This window comes from Crotalus tigris, unplaced genomic scaffold (genome assembly GCF_016545835.1).
Source record: "Crotalus tigris isolate CLP2741 ecotype Arizona unplaced genomic scaffold, ASM1654583v1 scf7180000024346.1432988, whole genome shotgun sequence".
In the NCBI taxonomy this organism is placed as follows: Eukaryota; Metazoa; Chordata; class Lepidosauria; order Squamata; family Viperidae; genus Crotalus; species Crotalus tigris.
This window is the reverse complement of record NW_024100515.1, coordinates 623,482-641,221: the sequence shown is the minus strand read 5'-3', so window position 1 is coordinate 641,221 and position 17,740 is coordinate 623,482. Positions and strand designations below refer to the sequence as shown.

Here is a 17,740-nt window from a genome sequence, read left to right as displayed (position 1 = left end):
GCGGTCCGGAGTGGCGCACCTCCCCAATCACGCCTCGCGCCGTTGCGAGGCGGGGCTTGAGGCTCGGAGGGCGGCCGAAGCCGATGTGCACATGCGCGCGGGGTGGGGGCGGTTTTGTGGTCGGAATCCGGCACGGGAGGTGGCCGAAGTTGCGGTACTTGTGTGAGTCTCGCTCGGCGGCGGCAAAACCGGGGAGTTTCTCCTTCGTCGCCTCTGGTTGGGAGAGCTCCGGAGTGAAGCGATAGCTTGCGTGCCTCTCGCTTTCGCCTCGCACCTGGGCTATGGCTCGTCCGGCATTGCTGGCGGTAGGAGCGTGAAGGTGAGGCCCCGGTTCTCCTCTTTGGTCCTGCTGCTGCCTGACAGGTGCTTCCGCGGAGGCCGTCTTTGGGGCCCCCCAGGAGTACCAGACATTCGCCCACCCGACCTACCTTCCTTTGCCGCCTTTGGGAATCCTATGGTCCCCGAGGTCTGCTTCCAGTTTGGGGGGCCCACAGGTTGCTGCTCTTCTCCCCCCACCCCTCCGGTTGCTGTGCGCGCGAACTTTCATCGGTGTAGGCTGGTTGCTTCCTGCACTCTCTTCCCCCCCCCAGCCCCGCCTTTTCCCTAAGCTGTTTCTTCCTGGCTGCTTGTGTTTGTGTTTTGCTCGCTCGCTCGTTCTTGCTGTCCGTTCCAGAGTAGAGATTGTAGGGGCTCTTTCATGTCCTGATCTTCCCCTTGAATGTTTACTAGTGGTTGTCTTGATACTTCCAAGTGTTAATCTTGCAGTGATTGCCAGATATGTAGGACTCACGTTTTAGGCTGCTTCCTGGGTGTCTGGCACGAACGAGGAGACCAAGTTAGTTTCTGTCTCTCAGGATTCATGGATATAACTCTTTCTATTGCTGCCTTCGCACAATCTATTTCGGTGCGTCCTGCCCTTAATCCTGCCTTACTTCTTTCTGTGACCTACTGGACGTCCTTATGTTTGGCGAATTGGTCTTGTAAAGCTATTAGTCCTAACCTGTTTTTGCAAAAGGAATTACGACCGTACACCAAACAGCTCTGCATACCGCAAGGAATTTTTGTAATTTTTCTGTTGTGAGTTAATATAATCAGTAGCTCTAAGGAAAGTTACCTTAATAAAACAATTGTGCTTAATATTTTATCAGCAACATATTGTCTGGGTTTTAATATTTGTCTTACTAATACATGTTAAACTCCTTTCTCTCTACCTCGTTTTTCTAGCCATTGATAAAATGTATCCCCATGTTCTAAAATATTCTGAATCTTCTTTTTCATTTTCAGTGTCAGTCTGTCCATTTCTGCACAGTCTAAAATTTTCTTAATTATCTCTTCCTCCTCTGGTAATTCTTCATCTTTCCAATGTTGAGCAAATACAATTCTTTCTGCAGTTAACACATGTAACATTAAATATACACATTCCTTCTCATAATTTCCTGCAATTATACCTAACAAAAATAATGCTGGCTTAAAATCTATGTGTTTTTTTATTAAGCACTTGTGACTATAAAAAATGAATAAAATATTGGGGGGGGGGAACAATTGTGAGGAAACTTCAAAGAACATGTGCATTGCCCCTCTAATTGTAGCCTGGTAATTCCAAAAGCTCCAAGTTATTCCCCATTGATTGTGTCAGGACTTAAGAAAATTGAAGCAGTTTAGCCTTTCCTTAATATATGCCTGTGTTGACATAATTGGTAGATGAGTTTTTATCACACATTGATTTCTCATTTTGTCTTGCAAAAAAGAGCAATAGGCGTAATTCTTGCTGCTTTAAGCCAAATTTCCAAAAAGTTTCAGGTCCTAGTAAAGCAGTGGTTCTCAACCTGTGGGTCGGGACCCCATTTGGGGTTGAATGACCATTTCACGGGGGTCGCCAAACAAGGCTGTCTGCCATTTTTTCCCCCTTTTCTTTGGCCACGCCCCTGGCACCCAGTGATATATAAGTGGTTGGGGGTCACCACAACATGGGGAACTGTATTATGGGGTCACGGCATTAGAAAGGTTGAGAACCACTGTAGTAAAGATTTGCATTTAAAGTATTTTGTTTTCCTTGAATTAAAATCTTTCTTTCTATAGAACTTGATAGCATTATTTAAATGAAAAGTGCCTATATTTTATTATTAAAAAAACATATAAGGATAGGCTTATTTGTGGTGATCAAAAGGCTTAGCTTTGTTTCTGTTCACAAAGGATGCTATCTCCAACAAATGTAAATGCAAGAGAGGATAACAGGATAAAGCATTATCTTTTAAATTAAATTTACCTGGAAAAACAATGGATATTTTTAAATAACATATTGTCTGTTGATATTTATTTTTTTTTTAAACTGATTAGTCAGTTAATTATCTGGTGAAATGCTGTTACTGAAGTGAAAGGATAAAGCAGTATTAATATCCATTCTCTATCCAAAAATATTGGGTTAAGTTTAATAGTTAAAAGCTTTTTAATTAAAACACATTATGTTGAAATCTGTATATTTTTAAAAGCCAATGATTTGGAAATAGCAATGCATGTGATTTGTTCCATACCAGTGAGTCAAGAATGTAAACAAATAATGGACTTCAGCCATGTTCTTAATACTCAGATCAAAGTTTCTCATGAAATCTCTCCTATGCATATTCAAGTGCTGCTTCCAAGACAATAGATTTCAGATTTTAAAAAATTGTTCTTTTGCAAATAATGTTAGTAAGACATTATAGTAGTATAGTTAAGGCAATCTTATATATACCTAAAGAAATAAATTACATTGAAATCAGTGGGATATATTTCTGGGCAGACATTCTATTGGCCACAAATACATATGGCCCCCTTTGATTTCAATATGCCATATTATTGATATTTATTTAATTTATATGGTTTCCCATCTCATATGCATGATTCTGATTGGCAAGCAACAGAATAAAAACACTTGAAAAACTAAATTAAGAAAAATATGCTTTACTTTCTTATTAAAATTAGTACTTAGTAATTTATGGATCGTACTGTGATTTGCATTGGTTTTAAAAAATTGTGATTAAAATATGCTGCCATATTTTAACTGGTTTGAATGTTTGGAAAGGTACCTGATTTTTTTATATTAAAATCCAATATACCTTGTTTGCTTTTGCATTCCTGAATTGTTGTTAGACTTTCCTAAGCTAGCTGGAAACGTGGTTTGGCATACTTCTAATCATAAGTTAAATCTAACTCTAGCTCACATTTGGAATATTTTGTCTACTGGGAAATGTTTTTGGAAGAAATTAACTGCTTATGAATAGGAATAGGAATAGGAATAGGAATAGAATAGAATAGAATAGAATAGAATAGAATAGAATAGAATAGAATAGAATAGAATAGAATAGAATAGAATAGTGCTGGAAGGGACCTTGTAGTCCAGGGCTTTTCAACCTTTTCACCCATTGTACCACTTTTAGGATATGGCAATATCCGAGTACCACCAGTCACCTAGCAAGGAGCCAAAAACTTAATGACCAAAAAAGAAAAAAGTGATGAAGTACAGGTAGTCCTTGACTTACAACAGTTTGCTTAGTGACTGTTCGAAGTTACAATGGCACTGAAAAAAGTGCCCCCCAAGCCACAGCCGAGCAAGACACCTGCCTGCCCACCTGGCAGCACTCTTCCTCTTGTCCAAGTTTTTCATTGTGAGCATTTCTGTTGAGGATTGGCCGTGGGGATGGGGTGGGGGGTGTTTGGTTTTTATTCCCCCTGTCTGCTGGGTGGTTGCAACAGGTTTTGATCACTTCACATGACCCTGGGACACTGTGACCATCATAAATATGAATCAGTTGCCAAGCATCTGAATGTAAATCACAAGACCCTGGAGATGCTGCAACATTCCAGCTCATCGGCGCTTCTTCTGGGCTCAGGAGAAGTGCCAGGATCAGCGCCAAGCTCCAGCTGGAGTCTTGTGCTGATTCTGGCGCTTCCGCTGAGCCCTGACAGCCCTGGAGCTCCAGCCATCTCTCACTCAGGTTTGTGCGGTGCTGCCACCGGTTCAGCTCATTCCCCTCCCCTGCTACCACTTTTCTAGGATGATCACTTACCATTTGCCAGGTGCCAATGTACCACAGGTAGTACTCTTACCACTGGTTGAAAAGCCTTGGTGTAAGCCACGTGACGTCGCACAACGTATCGGAACTTTTCCCCATTGCCGGCAATGGGGTGGGCAGTTTGACAGCCCTGGTGTAAGCCATGCACACAGTTTTCAAAATTCTTATTAAGAATAAGCCATGAATGTGAAAATGCAGAGGTCAGAATAAGTAAGACATAGCACACAACTCTTTTACACGAGCAGTGGGTACATGTGCCCATCGGTCATTCAAATGGAGCTGCGCGACACGCTGAACTGAAACTCACACAGAATTATTCCCTCTCCCTCCCCCCACCCGTCTTTAAACCAGAAAGGTTGGGGACTGTGGAGAGAGAGACATACATACATACATACATACATACATACATACATACATACATACATTATACTATTTCCTTGCATATTCATCCATAATATACAAAGAGGAGAAAAAGTATAGGAGATAGTAAGTAAAAGAAATTAGTAGCAGACAGAGATAAGGAAATCTAATAAAATCTAATCTACCTTATAATGATTGTTCTTGCAACCCATATTTACATACAGCATGTCCATCTCAAATCATGGGTTTGGCTTTCTTTAATCTTCTTTTATCTTTCTTTCTGAGAATCTTATACATGTCATCCATCCATATCTTTTTTGATGTTCTGCTTTTCAATCCATTCATATATTTTGATCTATATACATAATCCTTGAGTTATGACCATAATGGAGCCTGCCCATTATAGTCCTAAGTCGTAATGGTTGTAAAACTGATTTTAAGACATTTTTGCAGCAGTCGTTAAGTGAATGCAGCAGTTGTAAATGTGAATATTAAGCAAACGCAATGGTCATAAGTGCAAACTTATTTACTTTTTACTTGTTAAAAGCCAGAAGTGCCAGTTTTCAGAAAAACCTTTGTAAAACATAGTCACATCATAAGGAATGTTGCAAATAGCTGTAAATGTAGCCATGTTGCTGAGTGCCTGAAGTGTGGTCATGTGACTGCAAGGACTATATGACCATGAGGACTTTGGATCCAGGTTGTAAGTTTTCAGATAGGTTGTAACTTTGAGTGGTTGCTAAGTAACTGGTCATAAGTTGAGTACTACTTGTAATTTGATTCTAATTCATTCTGTCTATATGATCAAAGTACCTGAATTTTTTCTGCTGATCAGAAATTTATATTAAATTTATTGTCAACTCTACAAACGAACATGGCTACAGCCATTTTTTCTTCTCATTCTAGGTTGCCACATTGAACTGAGGGAGGGGGGTTGCCCAGGTGCTTCATTAGTCAAAATAATCTTCTGTCCCATGGGAACCAAGGTCATTGGCTGCTTCCAAGACTAGGGACTGGGTGTTGCATAAAAAGCCCGCCAAATAATCATATTGGGAACTAGTTGCTTGCATAGTTTTGGATGGCACATTTAACTTTGTATTGGGAAATTGTTATTTGTGTATTCAGACTTGGTTTCACTCTTGACCGTGCAGATACTTTGTAACTAATAAACATGTTCTTTGAGGAATTCTCAAGCCTCGATGTTCTGCTTTATTGGTCTCTGTCGGAACCATGACATTTATATCAAATCCATATTAATTCATTATGTATTCATGTGTTCCCCATAGCTCATATTTACCACATCCAATTCTTAAATAACCCATTTCCTACTGCATTCAACTTGTGTTTCTTCTGGCATAAGCAAATCTCACTGGATGATGGGGGACATGATAGCAGTGTTCCAATATCTCAGGAGCTGCCACAAAGAAGAGGGAGTCATGTTATTCTCCAAGGTGCCTGAAGGCAGGACAAGAAGCAACGGATGGAAACTGATCAAGGAGAGAAGCAACCTAGAACTAAGGAGAAACTTCCTGACAGTTAGAACAATTAACCAATGGAACAACCTGCCTCCAGAAGCGGTGAATGCTCCAACACTGGAGGTTTTTAAGAAGAGACTGGACAGCCATTTGTCCAAAATGGTTGGACTCGATGACCTCCAAGGTCCCTTCCAACATTATTATTATTATTATTATTATTATTATTATTATTATTATTATTATTATTATTGACAGAAGCCTAATCTTAATAACTATTTTCAGTTAATTTTAACAAACATTAATTTCTCAAAATGAACCACTAACTTTCTACCAGTATTTTCATATTAGTTTTTATTCTTTTAAGTGAACTTGCAATGTTTCTTGCATTTTTTTTTTTTTTGTCATACACAACTGTTTGGGTTTTTGATACTATAATACTCCTTATTCTGAAGATGCTATGGATAACTTTAGAAATGTTCAAACTAAAAGGAGAACACTATATCAACTGTAAAATGCTAACACGTAACAAATAAAACTATCTCTCTCTTCAGCCCTACTTTCTTTCCCGCCTTTCCTTTTCTTCGGTTTCGATTTTTCCATAATTCACTCTTGACATTAACAATGATTTATCTCTTAGACAAAACATCTGATCATTTGGGTCCTTTACTAATTGTAGTCAATATGACACTAGTTTAATTTGAGTTCAGTTTTATTCACAGCATGCTTACAATATTCTGTATGAACTAGGATCTCTAAATTAGAATGTGTCTTTCAAGCAAACATGTTGTCTGCATAGCACCGACTTGGAGTTATGTGTAATATATTGAAAGGCTTTTTGGATTATGATTTGGTGGAACATTCAAAAGATTTTTAGAAAAAAGATAAAGTTTACTCCTCAACTATTTTTACTTGGTATTTTTGTTGACTTAAATGAAAAAGAAACTACTTTGATGTTGAATTTATTAACTGCAGCAAGGTTACTAGTAGGTTTATATTGGAAGAAAGATTCTTTGCCTACTTTAGAAGAATGGATATTTAAAGTATCTAGTTTTGCAGAAATGGCAAAAATTTCTGCTTATTTAAAGGATCATACACAAGAAAGATATATTACTGTATGGGGAAGGTGGATAGATTATATTCAGAAAAAGTATGGAATTAAAAAGTTTCATTTATTTTATGAATGAATATCAAATATTATAGAGAATTGTTTTATAGGTTATGGAGTTAAAGGTTAATTATGATTTTTTTTCTCTTTTTTTTCTTTTTTCTTAATTATTATAATTTTCTTTTTTTTTAACCCTGTATTCTACTCTGGGAAATGAAGGGAGGGGGGTTGGGGGTGGGAGGGAGGGTAAGGGGTTTTTTTTTCTCTATTTTAAAATTTTATTATATTTTTATAAATGATTGTATGTTTTAAAAAATAAAAAAATTTCAATAAAAGAAAAAGAAAAAGAAATTTGCTCAGGTTAAATGTCTCTGTTGGTTGTGTGAGTTCGGTACTCTATCCCAGTTTTTCTCAACTGCAAAATTCTAAGATTCCACCAAACATTGTGATTGGAAGAAAAACTTTAAATTTCCAATGCCGTGCAATACTAGCGCTTGTACTGATGGGGATTTTTACGAACCAGAACTCAACCGCCAGCCTGCTGTTTTGTTTTGTTATAAACTTTGTAAAGCTAGATTGTAGGTTAGAAGTGAGTTGCATTGTGAAGTTTTCATGGTTTTTTAGATTTTTATGCAAGGGTTTCCTGAGATCTGAAAAATACCTTAAATGTTCTTCCAAAATAAAAATGTTGAGAAAAACAACTTGAATCAATGAGTTTATCAATTAACAATGGCTAAAACAAAAATTTGCTTTGGATTGCAAGAGAATTGGCCATAAACATATGCAGCTCAATTAAGTGGAAAGAAGAGAAGTGGATGGATGCTTGGCTTAAATAATGGTATGTGGGAATGATCTTGAGACCCAGGGGAAGAGATGCTATCTAGGGATCAGTCAGACAAGAGGAGAAAGAACCTGCAGTTGCATAACAGTCAGGAAAAAAAAAACTTAGGAATGACCTGCTCTAATTGATTAGGCTGTAAAAAGAAATGGTAGGAGATCTGTACTTTCAGACTTCTAGATTCTGTCAATGTAACCTTATAGTAAAGCCTTATAATAAAGTAGGTTTATCTGAGAGGGCTAACAGCTTACTATAGTCTCCAGAGAAGACGTTATCTCACTCTCTTTCCCCCCCCCTCAACCTTTACTTACTTTAATCTTTATTTACTTAGATAAGTAAAGCAAATCTAACTTGTGTGTGTAAATAAATAAAAATGCACTTATGACTAGACCATTTCTGAACAATTTGAAAGAATCTTGAGATTACAGCCTATTGTGCCTAAATCTTTTTAAAATATCAATGCTAAGCATTCCATTCCTTTATTTAGGATTGCTTTATGGAAATAAATTTTAGGAGAAACCCTGGAGATAGAATTGGTTTGCAAAGGGGGCCAATTGATGAGGCTCATCAATCTCTTTAAAGACTCAGGGAAATAGATTAGCAAAGTCTTCAATTATCATGACTTTTTTTTCTTGCAGGGGCACTTACATTCCTTCTTATCCTTCCAGGTTTGGCTATCTTGTCTCCTGTTCCAAGAGTCTTTGTTTCTTCGTCTGATTACAGTTACTCCTCACTTACCCACTATTCATTCAGTGGCTGTTTAAACAGTGCTGAAAAAAAACTTTATAGCCCATTTTTCTCAGCATCCCTCAGTCATGTGATCACCATTATAGTTAGTACATCTCCTGTGTCTGACTATGTTCTCTCTCTGTTCTGCTTTCAAGATGGGGAGGGGAGAAAATGAACAAGCAATTTCTATAAGTAATCTCTCCTTTGCAAGAGAGTAAGCTGTTTGCTCTGTGTACATCAAAATCAATGCAATCTCAATGGGAAAGGGGAGCAAACCTTTTCAGGTAAAGGAGAAGTTGGCTATATAAAATTGCTTGCTCCCCGCCCCCAACAGAGAGATTGGAGAAAAAGGAATTTCAAGAGAGTAAGCTGCTTGTATACCATGCCTATGGCTCCAGCCCCAGGCTGCGGCACAATCACATTGTTTTTGATGTGTATAAGACAGTAACCATGTAATTGAGAATGCCAATGGGCCAGGAGTGGTTAGAGTTCAGCCAAACTGAATAATCCTGTCTCTTTCCAGCTAGAAAGCACAGTTGCACTCATTTGATTTTCCACTTAGTGACTGGTTCACTTTCCAGCAGAGTTGCCAGTACCAACTACTGTCATTAAGTAAGGACTATCTGCTTGTTTGTAAGAGTTTAAATAGTATTTATAGGAGTTCTAAAATACAATGCATAAGTAAGTTGCAAAATATGTTGCCACAATATGAAATATTGCCATTTATGTAAATGATTTGAAAAGAGGATTAGATCAATCTATGCAAGAAAAAGCTATGAATTCCTGTTAATAATAATTATGCATTACCTTCTTAACTGAAGAAAGTGTATCTCTAACTTGTTGAGAAAATGAACTTGATAATGCTATTGCATTCATTACATACTTGTGATTTTTCATAGATGTTTGCATGGTTATTGCTAATCTTAGAAAAGTTAATAACATGCAAGAGGTCCTTGATTTACAACCAATTCACTTAATGACTGTTCGAAGTTGTATCAGCACTGAAAAAAGTGACTTATTATCATTTTTCACATGACTGTTGCAGCATCTCAGTGGTCATGTGATCAAAATTTGGATGCTTGGCAACTGCATGTATTTATGAAGGCAGCAGTGTCCTGGGGTTATATGATCATCTTTTGGGATCTTTTGACAAGTAAAGTCAATGGGGAAGCTCAAACTCACTGAACAACTGTGTTACTAACTTAACCGTTGTGGGAAGAAAAGATCATAAAATGGCGCAAAACTTACTTAATAACTGTGTTGTTTAGCAACAGAAATTTTGGGCTGAATTGTAGTCATAAGTCAAGGACCACCTGCACATATTTAAATATATAAATATAAAACAAAAACTTTGTTAGATTTGAAATTCCAGTTCATAGTGCTGGTATTACTATAGATCAGTGGTTCTCAGCCTGTGGGTTGGGACCCCATTTGGGGTCAAACGACCATTTCACGGGGTCACCAAACAATGCAGTCCGCCATTTTTTCCCCCTTTTCTTTAGCTGTGCTACTCCCTTTTATTCTATTGGCTTTTGAAAGCCAGTAGAATAGACCCTCTTGAATAGAGTCTAATTCTATTGACTTTCAAAAGCCAATAGGAATTGTCCAGGCTGTCTCTGCCCTGCTGAGCCCGCCAAAAGTCCCATCTGCAAACGGTGCTGCACCAGTTGAGTAGTCCGTGACTTACGACCGGTTGAGTAGTCCTCGACTTACGACCTGCAGCCCCCTCACTAACAGCTCCCCCAGAGGAGAGTCGATCCCCGGTGCAGTCCACATGGAGCAGCGTAGCCAAGCATAAGGCAGCTGGGCAGCAGGGACGAGACTCCGCCCCCGCACCGCATCATGCTGCTGCGGCAGGCTGTGCAGGTGGTAGATGGCCCTGCGGGTCGGGGGCAGCAGAAGGGGCAGAGTGTATGGGCGGAGCAGAGGCAGGGCGGTTTTGGGGCACTTGGTCTCTAAAAGGTTTGCCATCACTGTCCTAAGACATCATGTTGCAGCAGGAATATCCAAAAAATTTGGGACATAGAAGTGGTTTGCTAGCCCCAGGAAAAATTATAATATATACTTACAAAAGTGGTGGGAGAGGAGAAGAAATAAGTAGGTGTAATTTGCCTTGTCATAAAGGGATTTTATCACTTTTTTGCTATTTTTGTGTCATTGCTGTCATAGATTTTATACATACATAGAGACAATTTCAGACTTTTTTTAGAAGTAATCTAGCATTTTGGCAGGCTGCTTGATAGGTTCAAGAGGGTATGACTTCAATCTTCTCATTTAGTTACAATGCTTTTATCATTGTCTGGGGAAGGAAAGTCCTGGTATATTCTGATATCACTTTGTCAAGATACAGTGTAAATAGTTTTCTGTGGCTGATCTACAGAGGATTTGTAGCCTGATTTCAGAAAAAATGCTTTAGCTATTGAGTTTCTTGTACTACTTGAGAGCAAAGTTCTTTTTCTCTGGGGCAGAAAAAATGATACATAAGAGAAAGATAATTGTGTCTGAGGCTTGCAAAATAATTGATCTCACTGCACACTATGAAAGTTCTACTCAGTACAAAACAAGTTGAATGAAACTAAACTGATGACTCAGAAAAGCCACTCCTAATTGAAGTAGGATAAGCGATCAAATGGCTGAAAGTTCCTTTCTTATGAAATTATAAAATATTCAGGAGTGTCCCAAGAAATAAATATAGTGCTCTTTATTTTGCCTTGCAGATAGTAGAAGAATATAATTATTTCCCAAGTTTTATTGTCTGGCTGTTTTATGCCACTCAAAATCTTCATCACAGTGGGCAGCCTTCTAAGTTTCACAATTATGCCAAACTCATACAGAAAGAGAAATAGTAATCTGTTAAATTTATTCCCGTTTCTGTTATTCCCTACTCCTGTTAAATGAAAGGAATCACAATTATACTATGTTCAAAGGTTGATAGGCAGTCATCTTTTGCGGATGCATCGTACCAATTCACTGAGTCTGGAGGACAGAAGAAATTTCTTTCTGTTCTGTTACATTGTCAGAAAGAATTTGTTGGCTTATTCTGAGACAGTTACCTTGTTGTACCTTAAGAAATATGGTAACATTAATTGCTCTTTAGGTAGGTTGAAGACATGACTAGGCCAAGTTTTTTTAAAACATTACTTCCGAGATTGGATACTGCTTCCTGGAAATCTTCTGCAATGTAGTAAACTTTAAAGAAGCTTCCTCATCCCACTAAATAACTTCAACCTAAAATAAATCAGTCTATTGTCCGTCCATCCATCCATCCATCCATCCATCCATCCATCGCTAGGAAAATTTCATTGATAAAATTCTGATCTTCAAATTTAATTTTTTTAAAAAATGACAAATATGGGAGAAAGTTAGCTTTATTAGTATGCTGATAGAAGAGATGGTTTAGTTTGTTCACATTCAGTAGAAGTCCATTGATTATATTACAGACAATTGCAGAAAAATGTTATATTATAATCATTAATGGAGTCTAGAGTCTTCATTCAGCTATAATTGAATAAGTATCATTTAGGTTGGAAGTATCTTTTGCTTCTATACTGTGAAGATTTACTTATTTTCCCCTGCTGATCATACTAAACAATTTGATTGCATCCATATATACTTACTAACACAATTGAATCAAAAATTTCTGTTGCTAGGTGAGACATTTGTTAAGTAGGTTTTGCCCCATTTTATGAATTTTCTTGCTACAGTTGTTCAGTGAATCACTGCAGTTCCTAAGTTAGTAACACAGTTGTTAAGTGGATCCCCATTGACTTTTGCTTGTCAGAAGTTACAAAAGGTGATCACATGATCTCAGGACACTGCAACAATCATAGATATATGAGACAGTTGCCAAGAGTCTGAATTTTGATCATGTGACCCTGGGGATGGTCATGTGAAAAATTGTCTTAAATCACTTTTCAGTGCCATTATAACTTCAGTCACTAAATGAATTATTATAAATCGGGGAAGAATTGACCATGCTGACTATGGTTTATGAAAAATTATAGTTCAAAATATCTGGAGAGCACTACATTGCCTTCTCCTGATCTAGATATTTCTTCACATGCCTTTTTGAAGGGCGGTAAGGAATTTTCCACTTAATTATTTAGAACAGTGTAAACTGTATCTGATAATATCAAATATAATTTCATTGGATTTTTTTTCCTAAAGATTGAAAAAACAGAATTAGTCTGTTTATGCTTAAAATACAAATTATCCAGGATGGATAATTAGTTAAAGGTGTTTTTGTTTTTTGTTTTTTTGCAGTGAAAATTATTTGGTAAATGTTTTGAATTTTTTATTCTTTATACATAGATAAATTCCATATTCAATTTATATTGCAAGTATCTCCTTGAAAGAAACAGCCAAATGTTTAGTACTTCACTATTTAAGATTTCAGTAATATCTATTCAGCATTTAGATAACTGATATATTATTTTGGATTGCATCTATTTTTAAGTGTATAACATAAAATGAATCCTCACCTGGGTCATTAAGTATACAAGCTGTCTCAAATGACTGACATAAATATATTTTATGTGCTGTTCTTCAGAGGTTTTGGTATCGTTACTTCTACTTACTAGGGTGTTTTAGCCATTTGCAAAGGACTTGATAACTGCTAGATGTATGCTGTATTGTATAACATCTAGGGATTTTTTTTAGTTTAAAAGGTTAATCTCCTGAAATCTTAGGAGAACCTTTGTGAGAAAGGAAAGGCTTGATACAACTTCATGATGTAATTTTTTTCCCCCTTTAGTAGCTGGGAAAGCTGTTGCTATAGAAACAAACATTCAGTTTCAAAGAGTGCCAAAGGAATGCTAATCTGGCCTAAATGAGAAGTTCCAGCTGCTACCTAAAGGTGGAAAGGCGTAAGAGAGGAAAAAAAGAATAAAATCGCATACCATTTGTTTCAACATTTTTATTTATTCATTTGTATCCCACCTTTATTGTTTATAACTCAAGGTACTAAACATCTTAATACACCTTTCTTCTATTTTCTCCACAATGACAACTCTCTTTGCAATGCTGGTATTTTATATTGATAGTAAATACTGTAGTAGCAGAAAATAAATCCTTGTTAATTGAGGTATTTCTCGCCACCTAAATCAATGTAAATGCAAATCAATTTCTTAGGTTGTCCTAGATTATTTATGTATCCCGCCTTTTATTATTTTTAAAAGTAAGTCAAAGCGGTGAACACATTCAGCACACCTTCCTCCTCCTATTTCCCCCACAACAACCTGCCCTGTGAAGTAGGTTGGGCTGAGAGAAAGTGACTGGTCCAAAGTCACCTGCCTGGCTTTCATGGTTAAGCCAGGACCTGAACTTAAGCTCTCCTGCTTTCTAGCCTGGTGCCTTAACCATTAGACTAAGCAGACTCTAAATTAGTAAAATTAACAGCAAACAAATCTGACTAGGACCTTAGCTCTTTTTATCAATGCTAAGTTTGATTCAGTTCAATTAATGCTTTTTTTTATCTTACATAGATAAATTTTAATCTTCCATAGATAAACTACTGAAGGCTTACAGTTGCTATTGCCTATTTACTGGATATAAAAATCTTCCTCCTATAAAATTTGACATATCTCTCTGCCTAAAAATTGTTTACATTTATTTGAAGAGGTCCAAAATGGGAAAGGCAGAACATTTTCAAATTCTGCTGAATCTGTAGAACCAAAATATAGTACAAGCTTTCAATAAACTAATTTGACCATGTAAAGAAAACCAATAATCGGATCCAAGGAAATACCTTTCCTATTCATAGAAAAAAAAAATCAATTGCAGCTTCTGCCTAGAGCAGGGGTAGGCAACCTTGACTCGTGGACTTCAACTCCCAGAATTCCTGAGCTAGCCATGCCGAGGGAGAGAATTCCATGCTGGCTCAGGAATTCTGTGAGTTGAAGTCCACGAGTCATAAAAAAGCCAAAGTTGACTACCCCTGGCCTAGAGCAGTGGTTCTCAACCTGTGGGTCAGGACCCCATTTGGGGTCGAACAACCATTTCACGGGGGTCGCCAAATAACGCAGTCCGCCATTTTTTCCCCTTTTCCTTAGCTGTGCTACTCCCTTTTATTCTATTGGCTTTTGAAAGCCAATAGAATAGACCCTCTTGAATAGAGTCTAATTCTATTGGCTTTCAAAAGCCAATAGGAATTGTCCAGGCTGTCTCTGCCCTGCTGAGCCCGCCAAAAATCCCATTCTGCAAACGGTGCTGCACCAGTTGAGTAGTCCTCGACTTACGACCGGTTGAGTAGTCCTCGACTTGACCGGTTGGGGGTCGCAGCATTAAAAAGGTTGAAACCACTGGCCTAGAAGAAGGAAATTGGTTGTCATCAACATCTATTTTCCTCAGCCACCGCCAGAGTGACCCATTACTGATTTGTAAACTTGACCAGTTCCTTTGAGAAACTTCCTTCGACCAGTTCCTTTGAGAAATAGTGGGTTAAGCAGACATTTTTATTGTTTTAAAAAGCAGTGCTATGTTCAAATTACAAGGAAGTAGTTTCAGGTTAGAGATTAAACAAGCTTCTTTACTGTGCAAATTGTCAGCCTATGGAGCAGGCTGCTTTATAAAGTAGTGAGTGCCTCATCAAGATCTCAAGCAGAGATTAGATGGTAATCTAGTAGAAATGTAGTAGATCTTGCCCGAGTAGGCAATTGGGCTAGATTATTTCTATAGCCCATTCCAGATCTATGAATCTGATTCTATAAAGATAATTTTCGCTTAGCAACTACAATAGAGACCTGTGATTCATTTCCTAAGTGGAAAATCATGCTACTGTGACAAACTAACGACCTCACTTTCCCTTTTAGCCATTTAGACAAGCAACACAAGTGCTAAGCAAAAAATCTTGTGACCATAACTTATGATTTTCCTTTTGCTTTTGATCGCATGACTGCAGGACACTGCAATAGTCGTAAATGCAAGGATTGGTCACAATTTTATTTTGTTAGTACTATTGTAACTGGTTGCTGCATTAGGCTGTCAGTAAGCAAGGAATACCTATATTGACAATATCTGCACAATCTATTTTCAAAGATATTCAATCAGAAAACACATTATGATTACTGTGGCCAAATTTGTTCGTGACAAATTTATTTGTCATTGTTGATGCTGACTTCTGGTAATTATTGCTGTTTTCAAGATGATCACAAACTGATCTCTTAAATCTGCTCTAGAGATTAAAATCTCTAGTTCCTTGGATTCTTTTGGCCCTGTCTCTCTTGAGGATAATGCTGTTTGCTGTCATCCATTTGTCTTGCATTTCATTTATTCCATCAAGATTTCTCAAGAAAATTATTGCCCAAAGTATTTCTTCAGTACTTAGTGATAACATTAATCTAAGGATTTCCCCTACAGTTCTGGGCTACATGCCATGTCAATTTGTCCTTTTCTACCATCTATATGTGTCCTTTTTTATTTTTAGATTTTAGTAAGGTTTTCATATAACTAGTTTGGCTTCCATTCTAGTCTCCATTAGACTTTTTTTTAATTGTCCTCTTTTTTTTTAGGACTCACATCCCTCTTGAACTTCTTGTCCTATTCTCTTGTAATGAAATCCACATTGCTTAATTTTTTATTAAAATCAACATTTTGAACTTCAACAAAAATAAGTGAAGAATTCCGTCATCACATTGCAATTTTCCACTAGTGTTCCTGGAATTTCTAAATCTTTTACTGAATCTTCCCTGTTGTGTAAGTATCCATGTCAAGAATAGTTGATCCTCTTGTGCTTTCTACAGAGTTTAGAGAAACAAAGATACTGGGATAGTTTACATTCTCTACCAGCACTTCTTCCCACTTTGGGATGCCTGTTACTTGGAAAAGCATCAACACTTCTCCTTGATAGGGCAAGTGAAATAGATATCAGGACAGTAGTGCTTTTATTCTTTTACTTTTTTAGCCCAGATGCTTTTTACAATAGTGCCAAGTTCATTAATTAGGATTTATGAGCTGCAACAGTTATTTTGAATACATACTACAACTCTTCCTCTCTTTCTCTGATTTCTTTCCTTGAAGCTTCAGAGATTCTATTCTGAAGGGGCTTGAATGCTCTTTCTAATTTCCACTTATCCAAATGATTATCCAGATATTCTCATCATCACATTTGTCCATTGGGCTGTTCCTTTGATTATTGATTTTATTATGGCAGACATGTCAAACACAAGGCCTGGGGGCTGGATGCGGCCCGCAAAGTGGTTTCATGTGGCCTGCGAAGCCATCCTGGAAACAGTGAGGGAACGGCCCCCGCTGCCTTGGCCCTGGCCCAGGCCGGCCGGGAGCCAATGTACAATTTTGTGGTAGCCATCTATGCTGAAACGCATTCAGTCTTAGCTCCACAAGACTGTCTAGAAACAGCAAGGAACCAGCCCCTGCTGTGTCGGCCCTATGGGGAGGTGTCACCCTTTGTGAAGAATGAAGAAATGGACCATGCTTTGGCGCTTGCCCCGGTCCCACCCCCTTCTGCCAGAGACCCTCATTTCTGTCCCACTCCTGCCCAGGCCCCCATAGGCACCCTTGATGCGAGCGATGTAGAGCTGGCCATGCCTACCCAGTAGGCCACATCCACTCCATCCATGCCCACCCAGTAGGCCACACCCACCCGGCCCCCTGAGGGTAACCGCAATGCTGATGTGACCCTCAGTGAAATTGAGTTTGACACCCCTGTATTATGGGTTCCTATTATAGCATCCCCTTCTTTGATTTTATCAATCTTATTTTTTCATATTAACTGAGGTACTGCTATTCATTTTTCAAATGCTCTGGCTCTTTCTTAAGATTTGCCGTAAGTTTCCATTTGCTGCGTGTTTTCTCAAACAAGATTATAATATGCAAACTTTAGAGTTTAGAATGCAAAACTTTTGCATGTATTGAATGGGTAATGATGATGATTTATGAGAATTACATCTAGTTCTTATTCTGTTTATTCATTATTATGTGAACTGGAGATTATCAGATATAAACACTCTTTTTACTCTTTTCTATTTCAGTGCATAGTATCAAACTGAAAAACTGAAACGTTTCATTTGTAGGAAGACTATTACTCTTATTTTAAAAGGAAATATATTTACCAGGACTTTGCTACAATGAAGATAACAGTGTGCACTGGGTTTTTTTTTCTTTTTATGGTCCTTTGTCAAGACCTCACAGTGAGAGCAAAGAAGGTTTGAGCTGAAGTTCTTGA

At 37.8% G+C, this 17,740-nt stretch overlaps 1 protein-coding gene across 1 annotated transcript in view; it reads left to right on the top strand.

The window, feature by feature from the left end:
• Positions 1 to 127: 127 nt before the first annotated feature.
• MPP5 (membrane palmitoylated protein 5) overlaps positions 128 to 17,740 on the top strand; it is a 60,449-nt gene continuing 42,836 nt past the window's right edge. The window contains exon 1 of the mRNA XM_039326903.1: positions 128 to 319. The gene's annotated coding sequence lies outside the window, so the exon portion shown is untranslated. The remainder of the gene's footprint in view (positions 320 to 17,740) is intronic.